Below are 14749 nucleotides of genomic sequence, written 5' to 3' on the forward strand. Positions count from 1 at the left end.
CCTACACTGTTGGTGGGAATGCAAGTTGGTGCAGCTGCTAGGAGAACAGTATGGAGATTCTGTTAAATACTAAAACAGGGTTACCATCAGTTCAGTTCAGTTCAGTTGCTCAGTCGTGTCTGACTCTCTGCGACCCCATGAATCGCACCACGCCAGGCCTCCCTGTCCATCACCAACTCCCGGAGTTCACTCAAACTCACATCTAACGAGTCAGTAATGCCATCCAGCCACCTCATCCTCTGTCATCCCCTTCTCCTCCTGCCCCCAATCCTTCCTAGCATCAGAGTCTTCCAATGAGTCAACTGTTCACATGAGGTGGCCAAAGTATTGGAGTTTCAGCTTTAGCATCAGTCCTTCCAAAGAACACCCTGGACTGATCTCCTTCAGAATGGACTGGTTGGATCTCCTTGCAGTCCAAGGGACTCTCAAGAGTCTTCTCCAACACCACAGTTCAAAAGCATCAATTCTTCGGCGCTCAGCTTTCTTCACAGTCCAACTCTCACATCCATACATGACCACTGGAAAAACTGTAGCCTTGACTAGATGGACCTTCGTTGGCAAAGTAATGTCTCTGCTTTTTAATATGCTATCTAGGTTGGTCATAACTTTCCTTCCAAGGAGTAAGCGTCTTTTAATTTCATGGCTGCAGTCACCATCTGCAGTGATTTTGGAGCCCCAAAAAATAAAGTCTGACACTGTTTCCACTGTTTCCCCATCTATTTCCCTGTGAGCTTTAAGCCTTTTTCACTCTCCTCTTTCATCAAGAGGCTTTTTAGTTCCTCTTCACTTTCTGCCATAAAGGTGGTATCATCTGCATATCTGAGGTTATTGATATTTCTCCCAGTAATCTTGATTCCAGCTTGTGCTTCTTCCAGCCCAGCATTTCTCATGATGTACTCTGCATAGAAGTTAAATAAGCAGGGTGACAATATACAGCCTTGACGTACTCCTTTTCCTATTTGGAACCAGTCTGTTGTTCCATGTCCAGTTCTAAATATTGCTTCCTGACCTGCATACAGATTTCTCAAGAGGCAGATCAGGTGCTCTGGTATTCCCATCTGTTTCAGAATTTTCCACAGTTTATTGTGATGCATGCAGTCAAAGGCTTTGGCATAGTCAATAAAGCAGAAATAGATGTTTTTCTGGAACTCGCTTTTTCGATGATCCAGTGGATGTTGGCAATTTGATCTCTGGTTCCTCTGCCCAGTTTGAACATCTGGAAGTTCATGGTTCACAAATTGCTGAAGCCTGGCTTGGAGAATTTTGAGCGTTACTTTACTAGCGTGTGAGATGAATGCAATTGTGCAGTAGTTTGAGCATTCTTTGGCATTGCCTTTCTTAGGGATTGGAATGAAAACTGACCATTTCCAGTCCTGTGACCACTGCTGAGTTTTCCAAATTTGCTGGCATATTGAGTACAGCACTTTCACAGCATCATCTTTTAGAAGATCCTGTACAGAAGGGATTAGGGCTTCCCAGGTGCCTCTAGTGGTAAAGAACCTGCCTGCCAGTGTAGGAGATATAAGAGACAAGGGTTTGATCTCTGGTTTGGGAAGATTCCTTGGAGGAGTGCATGCAACCCACTGCAGTATATTTGCCTGGAGAATCCCATGGACAGAGGAACCTGGCGGGCCACAGTCCATAGCATCGTAAAGAGTCGGAAATGACTGAAGTGACTTAGCATGCATGCGTGCACGCACTAGAGGATTAAGAGGTAAAAACTACTATATATAAAATAGATAACCTAAAAGCATATATTGTACAAGACAAAGAATATAGCCAATATTTTACTGTAACTGTAAATGGAATAGAATCTATAAAAATTTTGAATCAATAAATTGCACACCTGAAACTAATATCATAAATAAACTATATCTCAAAATATATATATATATAAATAAAACATGTAAATTAAAAAAATACATAAACGAGAGATTATTGTTATCACAGTATGCTATCTGAATATATCCTAGGCACCATTTACCATGAAAAGTTGAAAGTGTTGGTCGTTCATTCATGTCTGACTCTTTGCAACCCTATTGACTGTAGCCCACCAGACTCCTCTGCCCATGGAATTCTCCAGGCAAGAATACTGGAGTGGGTTGCCATTCCCTTCTCCAGGGGATCTTCCTGACCCAGGGATCGAACCCAGGTCTCCTGCATTGATGGCAGATTCTTTACTATCTGAGCCACCAGGGACTGTTTACATATGGTACATACACAGTTACATATGCAGTTAAACAAGATCCCAAATGAGAGACAGATAACTGCATGTATAGCTCCAGGGAATTCCCATCCATCAGCTAATTAGCAAACCCATTTGCATGGCACTGTAAAACATATGAAGATTACCATCTAACTGGTGAGAGCAGAATATATATACACAAATATGGTCTCATGTACTAAAGCTAAATATTAAGTTGCACCATATGGGCAGTTAGGGGAAAAGCACAGTATAAAGTAGTACAGTAAACAGTACAGATAAAGTGCGCTGAAGGAATTAAGGAATGGACGTAAGAATGTAACCAGAGGTCTTAAGAAAAGATAATACTTTAGAACTCAATTATAAGTGATAAAAACCTAACTCAAAGTAGCTTAGGAAAAACTAACTGAATTGTGGGAAGGACACAGACACATTTGTGCCTCTGATAATACAAAAACCAAGCGCTTAAAGGCCAATAAAATTTTTTTTTTCTTTATATATTTTTTTTCTGTGTATCAACTTCATTTTCTTAGATTGACTTTTTCCATAAGGCTGTCCCCATAGTTATTGCTGTCTCCCAGTTTACATCTTCCCACCTTGACCAAAGAGAAAATGACTTTATTCTTTAACTGCTTCTTCTTTTCTAAATATTTATTTGGCTGTTTCTGGTCTTCATTGCAGCACATGGGCTTCTCTAGTTTCAGAATTTGGGCTCAGTAGTTACGGAGAAGGCAATGGCACCCCACTCCAGTACTTTTGCCTGGAAAATCCCATGGACGGAGAAGCCTGGTAGGCTGCAGTCCATGGGGTCGCTAGAGACACGACTGAGCGACTTCACTTTCACTTTTCACTTTCATGCACTGGAGAAGGAAATGGCAACCCACTCCAGTGTTCTTGCCTGGAGAATCCCAGGGACGGCGGGGCCTGGTGGGCTGCCGTCTATGGCGTCGCACAGAGTCTGACCCGACTGAAGCGACTTAGCAGCAGTTGTGGCATACAGGCTCAATAGTTGTGGTAAAAGGGCTTAGTTGCCCCAGGACACGTGGGAATCTGAGTTCCCCAACTAGGAATCAATCCTGCATCTGCTGCATTGGAAGGCAGATTCTCAACCACTGGACCACCAGGGAAGTCCCTTTTCCTTAACTTCTAATTCAGGAAAATACCAAGCAAAGTCTCTGGTTTGTGTTCTGTACCCAGTCCTCTAACAGGGTGTATACTGCCTGCCTCCTTAGAATCATACATTTAGAACAGTGGATAGAAATGGGAGGGAGCAGACCCACCAGAGAAATAATTTTCCAAAATGAGACAGCAGCAGTTGCAGGACAGACAGAAAACTGCAATGTGCAACACAAAAGCTGGTGTTTAAATGCTAGCTAAAGGGACCTCCCTAGCGGTCCAGTGATTAAGACTCCATCTTCCAATGCAGGGGATATGGGCCTGGTTCCTGGTCAAGGATTTAAAAAAAAAAAACAAAAAACTAGCTAAGTCTGTGTCAGGTTGAAGCAGGAATGGGATAGGACAATGGCTAAAAATCTACACTAACATGAATCAAGTCTTTTAAAAATTTCACTCCCCCTTCTAATATATGTGTGTGTGTGCATACTCAGTCACTTCAGTTGTGTCTGTCTCTTTGCATGGACTGTAGCCCACCAGGCTCCTCTGTCCATGGGACTCCCCAGGCAAGCATATGAGAGTGGTTTGCCATTTTCTTCTCCAGGGGATCTTCCTGATCCAGAGATGGAACCAACATCTCCTGTATTGGCAGGCGATTTTTCACTGCTGAGCCAGCAGGGAAGCCATTGACATCCAGACTTCTTTGGAAATAGCATGGCCTTCGCTCATCAGATGACAAAGTTAAAAAAAGTGCCATACTGGTGAAACTTGTTGGAAACCTAACCCTGGAATTTCCAGGAGAACTTGTTCATGGGGAAACACCTTGCCTTCAGCACTCTGCTGCAAGGTCACCCAAGAGGTACCATGAGAAGCCGCTCCTAGGGAGGTGCCAAATGCTAATGTTCCTGGGTGCTGATGACCACTCGGGGAGCCTGAGGACAAGAGTATGCTGCAACCAGCAAGAGAAACTCTTTTCTGCTCCAGTGTTCTTCCAGCCCCCGCTACTGACAAACGAGGAAGTCCAGCTTCATTATCATAGAGGCGCATATGGCAACCCACTCCAGTATCCTTGCCTCTGTTAATCACATGAACAGAGGAGCCTGGTGGGGTCACAAAGAGTTGGACAGGACTGAGCACCAGCACAGGCAATGAAATGTGAATTTGGAGCTGAGAGGCAGTGAATCGGTCACAGGCACAAAGTATCTATGGAATTTTCTGAAGTACCCATTTTTGAAGAAATACTATCCATTAGCTTTATTCTGCTCTTCTCCAGTAGACCTTAGTCAGAGAAGGAGGAGGGCAGATAATGCCTCAAGGAAATTCTACCGAGTCTCCAGGTGAAAGGAGACTTCCTGTTACTACTTAAAAGTGTAACAGGAAGGGTTGAAAGTCTTGCCATGAGAAAAGCTGTTTTGATTTAGAAGAGATGACTGATGATGAGAATTTGGTAGTCTCTTACTTTGATCTGGGGAATCGCATGGAAATATATTACTAAGTGACCTTTAGCTCTACAGATGCAATGGAAATGACGTACTGCTAAAATAAATTTTAGTTTTATAAAAATGTGTGACATACTCTAAGGAAAAGAAGCTCAAATGTTTATATGGGAATTCATTCACTAGCAGTGGAAGCTGTTTAGGTGGTATACATGTTGAAAAAACATATAGGGCATGTTCAAACTGAGATGAATTCAAAATTGAAGGAGGAAAATGATGTAGGTTGAGCTACTGAAGGAACGAAACTTGCCAGTTTTCCTTTTCTTTTTCAGTTCAGTCTTTCCATATCTTTGTAAAGGAAGAGTTGGGTGGCTCTTCATGTTACAGCTAGCAGCGCTTGGTATTGTATCAGTCGGAGTCCAGTTAGGGAAAGAAAGATAAAAGAAAAACACTAGGAAATTTCACAGATGGAGATACCCAGAGCTGACAGTAGAGGCAGCAATTGCCTATGGGTCAGGGGAGACAGAAGGGAGGCTATTGGGATTACCATTCACCTCCCAGGAGAAAGGGTCCCTCTAGAACTGGGGATCCAGCATCTGAGAAGTGCATGATGCCTGGCTAGCTCTGTATATGTGTGTGTGTGTGCACGCACTCAGTCTCTCATGTGTCCAGCTCTCTGGGACCCCATGGACTGTAGCCCGCCAAGCTCCTCTGTCCATGGGATTCTCCAGGCAAGAACACTGGAGTAGGTTGCCATTTCCTTCTCTTCCCAACTCAGGGACTGAACCCACATCTCTTGTGTCTCCTGTGTTGGCAGGCAGCTTCTTTACCACTGAGCCATCTGGGAAGCCCGGCTACCTCTGAGGGGACCGGAAAGCTGAGGGTGCTGAAAGAAGCTAGGTTAGCACAGCCAAGAACAGGAAAAAAAGAAGTCAGGAAAGCAGTCTCCTTTTCTTTCTCCCACCTTCTAGTCTCATTCTAGCGCCTCCTACTGGCAGAATTTAGCAGCCGGCTGGCAAAGGAGTCTGGGAATTCACAAAGTTCTAGTTCTGGCATCGTTACAGAAGCTATGAAAGGGTCACTTTGGGATTGAGAGACTATGGGTAAATAATCAATCCATTAAGGTAGCTAAAATGCATCATTTAAGAATTTTTTTTTCTTCTTTTTTATTTTGTCTTTTCAGGTGTTGGGAAAGGAAAGGGTAGCCATCACTACATGTCAGAGTAGAGCACGGAATGTGGCTTTTTCTTAAGCTAGCACCCTCATTACTCTGGGTGGTGGCCAAAGGCCCTACTGGGACCTTGACAAAGCTTATGCCATGGAGTGAAACCTCTGCATTCAGTTCGTAGTCAGCAGTCAAGCTGGGGCACTGCCAGCATGCCCGCCAAGGGAATCTGTGTGTGTAGGGGCCTGAAGTTTACCTCTTTGAAGGCTTGGGGAGCTGGCTGGCCATAGGGCCTCCCAGTAATCCTTAGTCCATTTATCTGGCATTTTGTGGGCACGAGAATCCTACTTTCTATGCCATTTTTTTCTATGTTTGTATCCCAAGAATCAGCCCCTATCTCACCTCTCCCCACATGTTTTCAGCTTTTATTTACATGTGCTTAGACACTCAGTCATGTCTGATTCTTTTCAACCCTATAGACTGTAGCCCACCAGGCTCCTCTGTCCATGGGATTCTCCAGGTGAGTATACTAGAAAGGATTGTCATTTCCTACTCCAGGGGATCTTCCTGACCCAGGGATTGAACCCACATCTCCTGTGTCTCCTGCATTGGCAGGTGGGGTCTTTACCCGCTGAGCCATCTGGGAAGCCCACATATATTTATTTATATAGTCACACAAATCAAATGTCCTATTCTTAAATTTCTTTCAACATAGACCTTGATGCCCTGTTAAAACCCAAGCTTAAGGACTTCTCTGGTGGTCCAGCAGCTAGGATTCCTCACTGCCAAGGCAGGGTGCCAGGGTTCAACCCCTGGTCAAGGAACTAGATTAGATCCCATGTGCCACAACTAAGATTCTGCCTGCCACAGGATGGACCCGGCACAGCCATATAAATAAATAAAATATTTAACAACAACAACAAAAAGCCCCATGCTTAGATCAATAGCCCATGGGTCTCTAGTGAGTTTTTTCACAGATTAGGGAAATACCGTGTTCATTTGTTCTCAGCAGTGGCAGTGAAAGTACCTTCTTCCTGGAATGTGTTTGTTGCAAAGAAAGAAAAGATATTAAAACAAGTAGGAAGTTCATACACTGTTACATTTTTCTCATTCTATTAGCATTATGTTTTTAATTTTTCTTGGCACTCTATTTTCCTGTTCTGCGTCTTAGATTAACTGTGGATAAGATTTTCTTTAAAATGGCTAATTAGAAGACTGAACGTGTTATTAGTAAAGTTACAAATATTTTTCTGAGAGGAATAATACCCAATAAGCTTATTATATGACCTAACTTTTCAGTCTAAGTATTTCAACTGCTTTTGCTAATTGAGGAAAAGGAAACCGACACTAATTGAATTGACTGAACGCATAGTAGATTTTGGCCCAAGAAAATGTTCCTCTGTTTGTAGAATTGAACCTTGTAGCTGATATGAAGGCAAAGAGTAAAATGCATTTGTTTTTATTTAAATAAAATGGAGTGCAATAGCTGAAATAAACTTAAAAACCCCCAAACAAATGCATTTTACTCTTTGCCTTCACATCAGCTACAAGGTTGAGTTGCACTGAAGTATAATTCACACGCCATAAAATTCACCGTTTTAAAGCGCACAATTTCATGATTTTTAGTATAGTCAGAGATCTCTGAAACCATTACCATGATCTAATTTTAGACACCTCCATCTCTCCTCAAGAACTGTACTATTTTTACTCCCATTTTTTCCCCACCACTGCAGCCTGTGGCACCAATAAATCTGCTCTCTGTCTCTATGGATTTGCTTATTCTGAACATTTCATATGAATGGAATTACACATGTGCATTTTGTGACAGACTCTTTTCATTTAGCGCGTTTTCAAGGTTCATTTATTTTGTAGTGTGTATCAGTATTTTTTTCATTTTTATTGCTGAATGATATTCCATTAAAGGACTCTACCATATTACTTACCCATTCATCATTTGAGTTATTTCCACCTTTTGTCTTGTTTTTGAACATTAGTTATACAAGATTTTGTGTGGGCATGTGTTTTTAATTTTCTTGAACATATACCTTTAGAGTAGAATTGAATTGCTAGATAATGTGGTAACTCTAAGCTTAACATTTTGAGAAACTGGCAAACTGTTTTTCTAAAGTGGCTGCACTATTTTACAGCCCCTTCAGCAGTGTGTGAGGGTCTCACTTTATTTATATCCTCACCAAAATTTGTTGTCTGTCTCTTTAATTGTAACCATCCCGTCGGGTTTGTACGGAGCATCTCGTTGTTCTTCTGATTTATATTGTGGTTCAGTCACCAAGTTGTGTCCAACTCTTTGTGACCCAAAGGACTGCAGCACGCCAGGCTTCCCTGTTCTCCACTATCTTTAGGAGTTTGCTCAAGTTCATGTCCATTGAGTCAGGACATGATTGCATGGGTATGATTTACATACCCATGATTAATGAAGAACATTTTTTTCATGTGCCTATTGGCCATTTGTATATCTTTTTGGAAAAACAAATAAGGTACGTTGAATGTGTAGATCAATTTGAGGAGAATTGCCATCTTAACAATATTAAGTTTTCTGATCCATAAATATGTGATGTTTTCCTGTGAATTTATGTATTTAATTTCTTTCAACAAACAATATAGTTTTGCACAAGTTCTTGAGCTTCTTTTGTTAATTTATTACTAAGATTTTACTTTTTGATGTAGTTTAAATAGAGTTGTTTACTTAATGTCATTTTTAGATTGTCCATTGCTAATGTGTAGAAATACAATTGATTTTTTTTTATTGATCTTGTATCCTGCAAACTTGCTGAATTGTTTCTTAATTCTTAAAGTTTTCTGGTGGATCCTGTTGTATTTTTTCAGAGTGAAAATGTATCTCTGGTATGTGTCACATATATACACTTCTTTTACTTTTAGAAAAACTTTCTCTTCACTTACAATTATATTGTCAACTTTTGTTTAAACTCTTGCTCCTCTGATAGTACTGCTGCATTTGTGTAGCCTGTAAATTCAGCCACTGCACAGATTTGCTGAACAAATCTTCAAATAAAAGTATATCCACACAAGCAGATTAACAAACATAGATCAGTATGTAAAAGTGATGAGATAAACAATTTCTTAAAGTTATGCTGTTTATGAAGAATGATCTTGGTGTATATCGGTTTGTGGTTGTCCTTTGCCGCATGGTGGGAAGAAGGCACAGGGCATCTTCTAAAAGATAGATCACAATTAGAACCAGACACGGAACAACAGACTTGTTCAAAATTGGGAAAGGAGTATGTCAAGGCTATATATTGTCACGCTGCTTATTTAATTTACATGCACGATACATCATATGAAATGTTGGACTAGATGAATCACAAGCTGGAATCAAGATTGCCAGAAGAAACATCAACAACCTCAGATATGCAGATGATACCACTCTAATGACAGACAGCAAAGAGGAACTGAAGAGCCTCTTGATGAGAGTGAAAGAGGAGAGTGAAAAAGCTGGCTTAAAACTCAACACTCAAAAAACCAATACTGTGGCATTCAGTCCTATCACTTCATGGCAAATAGAATGGGAAAAAGTGGAAACAGTGAGAGACTATTTTCTTGGGCTCCAAAATCAGGCTGGATGGTGACTGCAGCCATGAAATTAAAAGATCTTGCTCCTTGGAAGAAAAGCTATGAAAAACGTAGAGTAGTGAAAAGCAGAGACATTACTACTTTGTTGACAAAGATCCATCTAGTCAAAGACAAAGATCCATCTAGTCAAACCTATGGTTTTTCCAGTAGTCATGTATGGATGTGAGATTGGTCCATAAAGAAGGGTTAGCGCTGTATAATTGATAATTTTGAATCGTGGTGCTGGAGAAGACTCTTGAGAGTCCCTTGGACAGCAAGGAGATCAAACCAGTCAATCCTAAAGGAAATTACCTTGAATATTCATTGGAAGGACTGATGCTGAAGCTGAAGCTCCAATACTTTGGCCATCTGATGGGAAGAGCCAAGTGATTGGAAAAGCCCCTGATGCTGGGAAAGATGGAGGGCAGGAGGAGAAGGGGGCAGCAGAGGATGAGATGAATGGATGACCTCACCAACCCAATGGACATGAGTTTGAGAAAACTCTGGGAGGTAGTGAAGGACAGGGAAGCCTGGTGTGCTGCAGCCCATGGGGTTGTAAAGAGTCGGACATGACTTAGCGACCGAGCAACAACATCTCAGTCAGACAGGAGAGATAAAGATACAGAGTTGACTGGATCAAAGAATCTTCAGTAGGAGTCAAGATAGTACAGCAGCCCTGGAGGCAAAATCAGAGAAATTCAGACTTATTTTGTGATCCCTAATTGAAAAAAACCTGTGAAAACAATCATTATGTTGTTCTGAATTTATTTTTAAAGCATTACTTCAGACTTCTGTTATTCCACTCAAGAGGGAATAACAGGGAGTTTATTTACCTTCTTTCCTGAAATAACCAAAAGTCCAGGCGAAATATATGAAACAATGGTTTTCAAGACAATGGATGTTAGCAAACAAAGGACAGTGATGACTGAAGGTGAGAAACAGATGTTGTGAGTTCTACGCTCATCCCAGCTTAATGTCTGGAGAGAGGCTTTAGGCCGTGATTGCTTCCCAGGTAACTCAGTGGTAAAGAATTCGCTTGCCAACATAGGAGACTCAGGTTTGATCCCTGGGTCAGGAAGATCCCCTGGAGGAAGAAATGGCAATCTGCTCCAGTATTCTTGCCTGGGGAATGCCATGGACAGAGGAGCCAGGTGGGATACAGTCCATGGGGTCACCAGGAGTCAGACGTGACTGAGTATGCTTGCATGCACAGAGAGAACCCAGGCAAAGTCTTGCAAAAGCCAAGATATGGGGAGTGGAGCATGGAGTTCCGACCTCCTCTGAGTGCTCCACTCTCCCTGAATCTCCCAGTGTTAATCAACCCAGAAGCTCTCCACATTTTGTCCCTGTGGAATTTTATGGAGGCTTCAGTACATAGGCACAGTTGATTAAATCACTGGCCATCTGTGATTGAACTCAACCTTTATCTCTTCTCTCCTCCCAGGAAGTTGGGGTAGGACTAAAAGTCCCAACCCTTTATTCATTATTGGTTCCCCAGGCAACCAGCCCATCCTTAGGTTACTTAGGGATTTTCCAAAAGCTGCCTATTAACAAAGATGCCTCTATCAATCTCTTCATTTAGGAAATTCCAAGAGTTTAGGAGCTCTGTTCAGCAACTGAGAGGAAGAAAGACCATATATATATTTCTTATTATAAGTCTCAATTTCACTGGCAGTTTCTTATGAGGTTATATGCATGCCTAACAAATGACCTAGCCATTACATTCCTAGGTAATTTGCCCAAGAGAAATAAAGAGTTCACAGCAGCTTTATTTTTAATAGCTTCAAATTGGAAATAACCCAAATGCCCATCAACAGGTGAATGGATAAACAATGTGTAGTGTGTCCAGAGAATGGAATATTACTCAATAATGAAAAGAAATGAACTACTGATACATGAATGGATCAATCTCATGATGAATTTGCCCCACAAATGAAGTCAGGCAAAAAGAGGGTTCATTTTGAAAGAGTTTAATTCGTGTAAAATTGTAGAAACTCCCCAAAACTTACGTGTTGAAGTTCTAACACTCAGTACCTCAGGATATAACTATTTAAGGAGATAGTATTTTGATTTTCCCTGGTGGCTCAGATAGTCTGCCTGCAATGCAGGAGACCCAGGTTTGATCCTTGGGTTGGGAAGATCCCCTGGAGAAGGAAATGGCAACTCACTCCAGTATTCTTGCCTGGAGAACCCCACAGACAGGGGAGCCTGCTGGGCTGCAGTCTGTGGGGTCACCATAGTCTGTGCAGTTGCAAAAAGTCAGACATGACGGAGAGACTAACACTTTCAGTACTTTAAAGGGGTTGTTGTTGTTCAGTCTCAGTCGAGTCAACTCTTTGCGACCCCAGTTAAAATGAGACCATTTGAATTAGTTCTAATCCAATCTACCTGGCATCCTTTTAAGAGGACATTTTTAGTCAGATGGATGCAAAGAAAAAAATCATGTGAAGTCTCGTGGAAAAAATTTCCATCTACAAGCTGAGGAAACAGTACTCAAATCAACTCTGAGAACACTTTGATCTCAAACTTCTACCCTTCAGAATTGTGCTAAAATAAATTTCTGTTAAGTCAGCTGTGTGTGTGCTAAGTTGCTTCAGTCATGTCTGACTCTGTGAGACCCTGTGGAGTGCAGCCTGCCAGGCTCCTCTGTGCGTGGGATTCTCCAAGCAGGAATACTGGAGTGGGTTGCCATGCCCTGCTCCAGGGGATCTTTCCCACCCAGGGATTGAACCTGCATCTCTTGTGTCTAACTTGTATTGGTAGGTGGATTCTTTACCACTAGCACCACCTAGGAAACCCTGTATTAAGTCACCCAGTCTGTGGTATTTTATTATACAGTCCTAGAAAATCTGCTTGCAAAGCAGGAAACTGGGGTTCAATCCCTGGGTTGGGAAGATCCCTTGGAGAAGGGAATGGCTACTCCAGCATTCTTGCCTGGAGAATTCCATGGACAGAGAAGCTTGGTGGGCTAATGGGATTGCCAAGAGTCTGAAAGGCCTGAGTGGCTAACACTTTAACTTTTCACTTTCAGCAAACTAAGGCAGTGACAGAAAACAGAGTATGGAGAGCTGAGGACGGGGGAAGGCTGGGTCAAACCGATTACATAGAGGGACAGGAAACTCAGTGGGGTCATGGGTATGTTCATTATCTGGATTTTGGTGATGATTTCATAGACAGAGACATATATCAAGGCTTCTTAAATTGTATACTTTAAATATATATATATTTTATTGTGTGATCTGAATTCTCAAGAAAGCTATTAAAATGATTTGAGTTAACTTTTACACTGCTTTTTGCAGTAGTATGTTCCATATCTTTGTTAGTTTTAATTATGATGGTACACTTTTGTATTTTTATTAATAATTCCTTATTATAACTTTAATTTTAAAATATTGGTATTTTTATGTTGTAATAATCTTAAGCAATACAATTTTATTTTTCTGTGTCTTTGTCTCATGGTGTGATAGGCATACCTCATTTTATTGTATTTTCCTTTATTGCATTTTACAGATACTGTGTTTCTTACAAATCGAAAACTCATGGCAATCCTATGTTGAACAAGTCTTTTGGCATCATTTTTCCAAGAACGATTGCTTACTTCATGTCTCCAGGTCACATTTTCACAATTCTCACAATATTGCAAACATTTTTGAGACATGGCCCTCCAGCAAAAAAGATTACAACTGACCGAAGGCTCAGATGATGGTTAACAGTTTTTAGCAATAAAGTAATTTTAAACTAAGGTACATACATTGAATTTTTTTAGACGTAATACTATTGCACATGTGATAAACTACTGTATCGTATAAGCATAACTTTTATATGCCCTGCTGCTGCTGCTAAGTTGCTTCAGTCGTGTCCGACTCTGTGTGACCCCATAGACAGCAGCCCACCAGGCTCCCCCGTCCCTGGGATTCTCCAGGCAAGAATACTGGAGTGGGTTGCCATTTCCTTCTCCAATGCATGAAAGTGGAAAATGAAAGTGAAGTTGCTCAGTCGCGATCCCATGGACTGCAGCCTACCAGCCTTCTCCATCCATGGGATTTTCCAGGCCAAAAAATTCATGTGACTTACTTTATGGTAAAGGTCTGGAAGCAAACCAGCAATATCTCTGAGGTGTACTTATCTACATAAATAGGCAGTACAACCTAAAGATTGGAATCTTTAAGAATTTTTTTGTGGTGATTTAGAACAGGGATTATGGGCTTGAATACAGGTCAGTTGTCTGTTTCCTCCTCTCTTGCTAATTTAAAGATCCATAATTTCCTTTCTCATGTGTAGTAGGCACTGCCTCTCTCCTGCCATCCGAATTTTCGGATGTTCCCAGATATGCTGGATGATCTTCAGAATCACCTGGGGAAATTCATAAAACATAGATTCCTCTGTCCTATCTGTTGCTATTCTGGTTCAAGAAACCTGGAGTAGGATTCACAAAATTAACCTTTTAAAAAATGTACTTATTTGGCTGGGCTAGTTCTAGTTGTGGCGTGCAGGATCTTCAATCTTCGTTGTAGCACGTGGGATCTTGTTTCCCGAACAGGGATTGAACCCAGGCCCCCTGCACTGCGAGTGGGAGTCTTAGCTACTGCACCACTAGGAAAGTCCCTAACCATTTTTTATTATAGAACATTTCAAACATGTACAGAGTGGAAGGAATAGTATAATGAACACTCATACACATGTCTTAATTTCAACAATAATTATCTCCACGACCCAGTCTTTATCCCCATCTTCTCCCTTTAATAAAGTCTGACACTGTTTCCACTGTTTCCCCATCTATTTCCCATGAAGTGATGGAACCAGATGCCATGATCTTCATTTTCTGAATGTTGACTGCAGTCATGAAATTAAAAGACGCTTACTCCTTGGAAGGAAAGTTATGACCAACCTAGATAGCATATTCAAAAGCAGAGACATTACTTTGCCAACAAAGGTCCATCTAGTCAAGGCTATGGTTTTTCCAGTGGTCATGTATGCATGTGAGAGTTGGACTGTGAAGAAGGCTGAGCGCTGAAGAATTGATGCTTTTGAACTGTGGTGTTGGAGAAGGCTCTTGAGAGTACCTTGGACTGCAAAGAGATCCAACCAGTCCATTCTAAAGGAGATCAGCCCTGGGTGTTCTTTGGAAGGACTGATGCTAAAGCTGAAACTCCAGTACTTTGGCCACCTCTTGCGAAGAGTTGACTCATTGGAAAAGACTCTGATGCTGGGAGGGATTGGGGTCAGGAGGAGAAGGGGACGCCA

Source organism: Bos taurus, chromosome 17, assembly GCF_002263795.3.
Source record: "Bos taurus isolate L1 Dominette 01449 registration number 42190680 breed Hereford chromosome 17, ARS-UCD2.0, whole genome shotgun sequence".
Lineage (NCBI taxonomy): Eukaryota > Metazoa > Chordata > Mammalia > Artiodactyla > Bovidae > Bos > Bos taurus.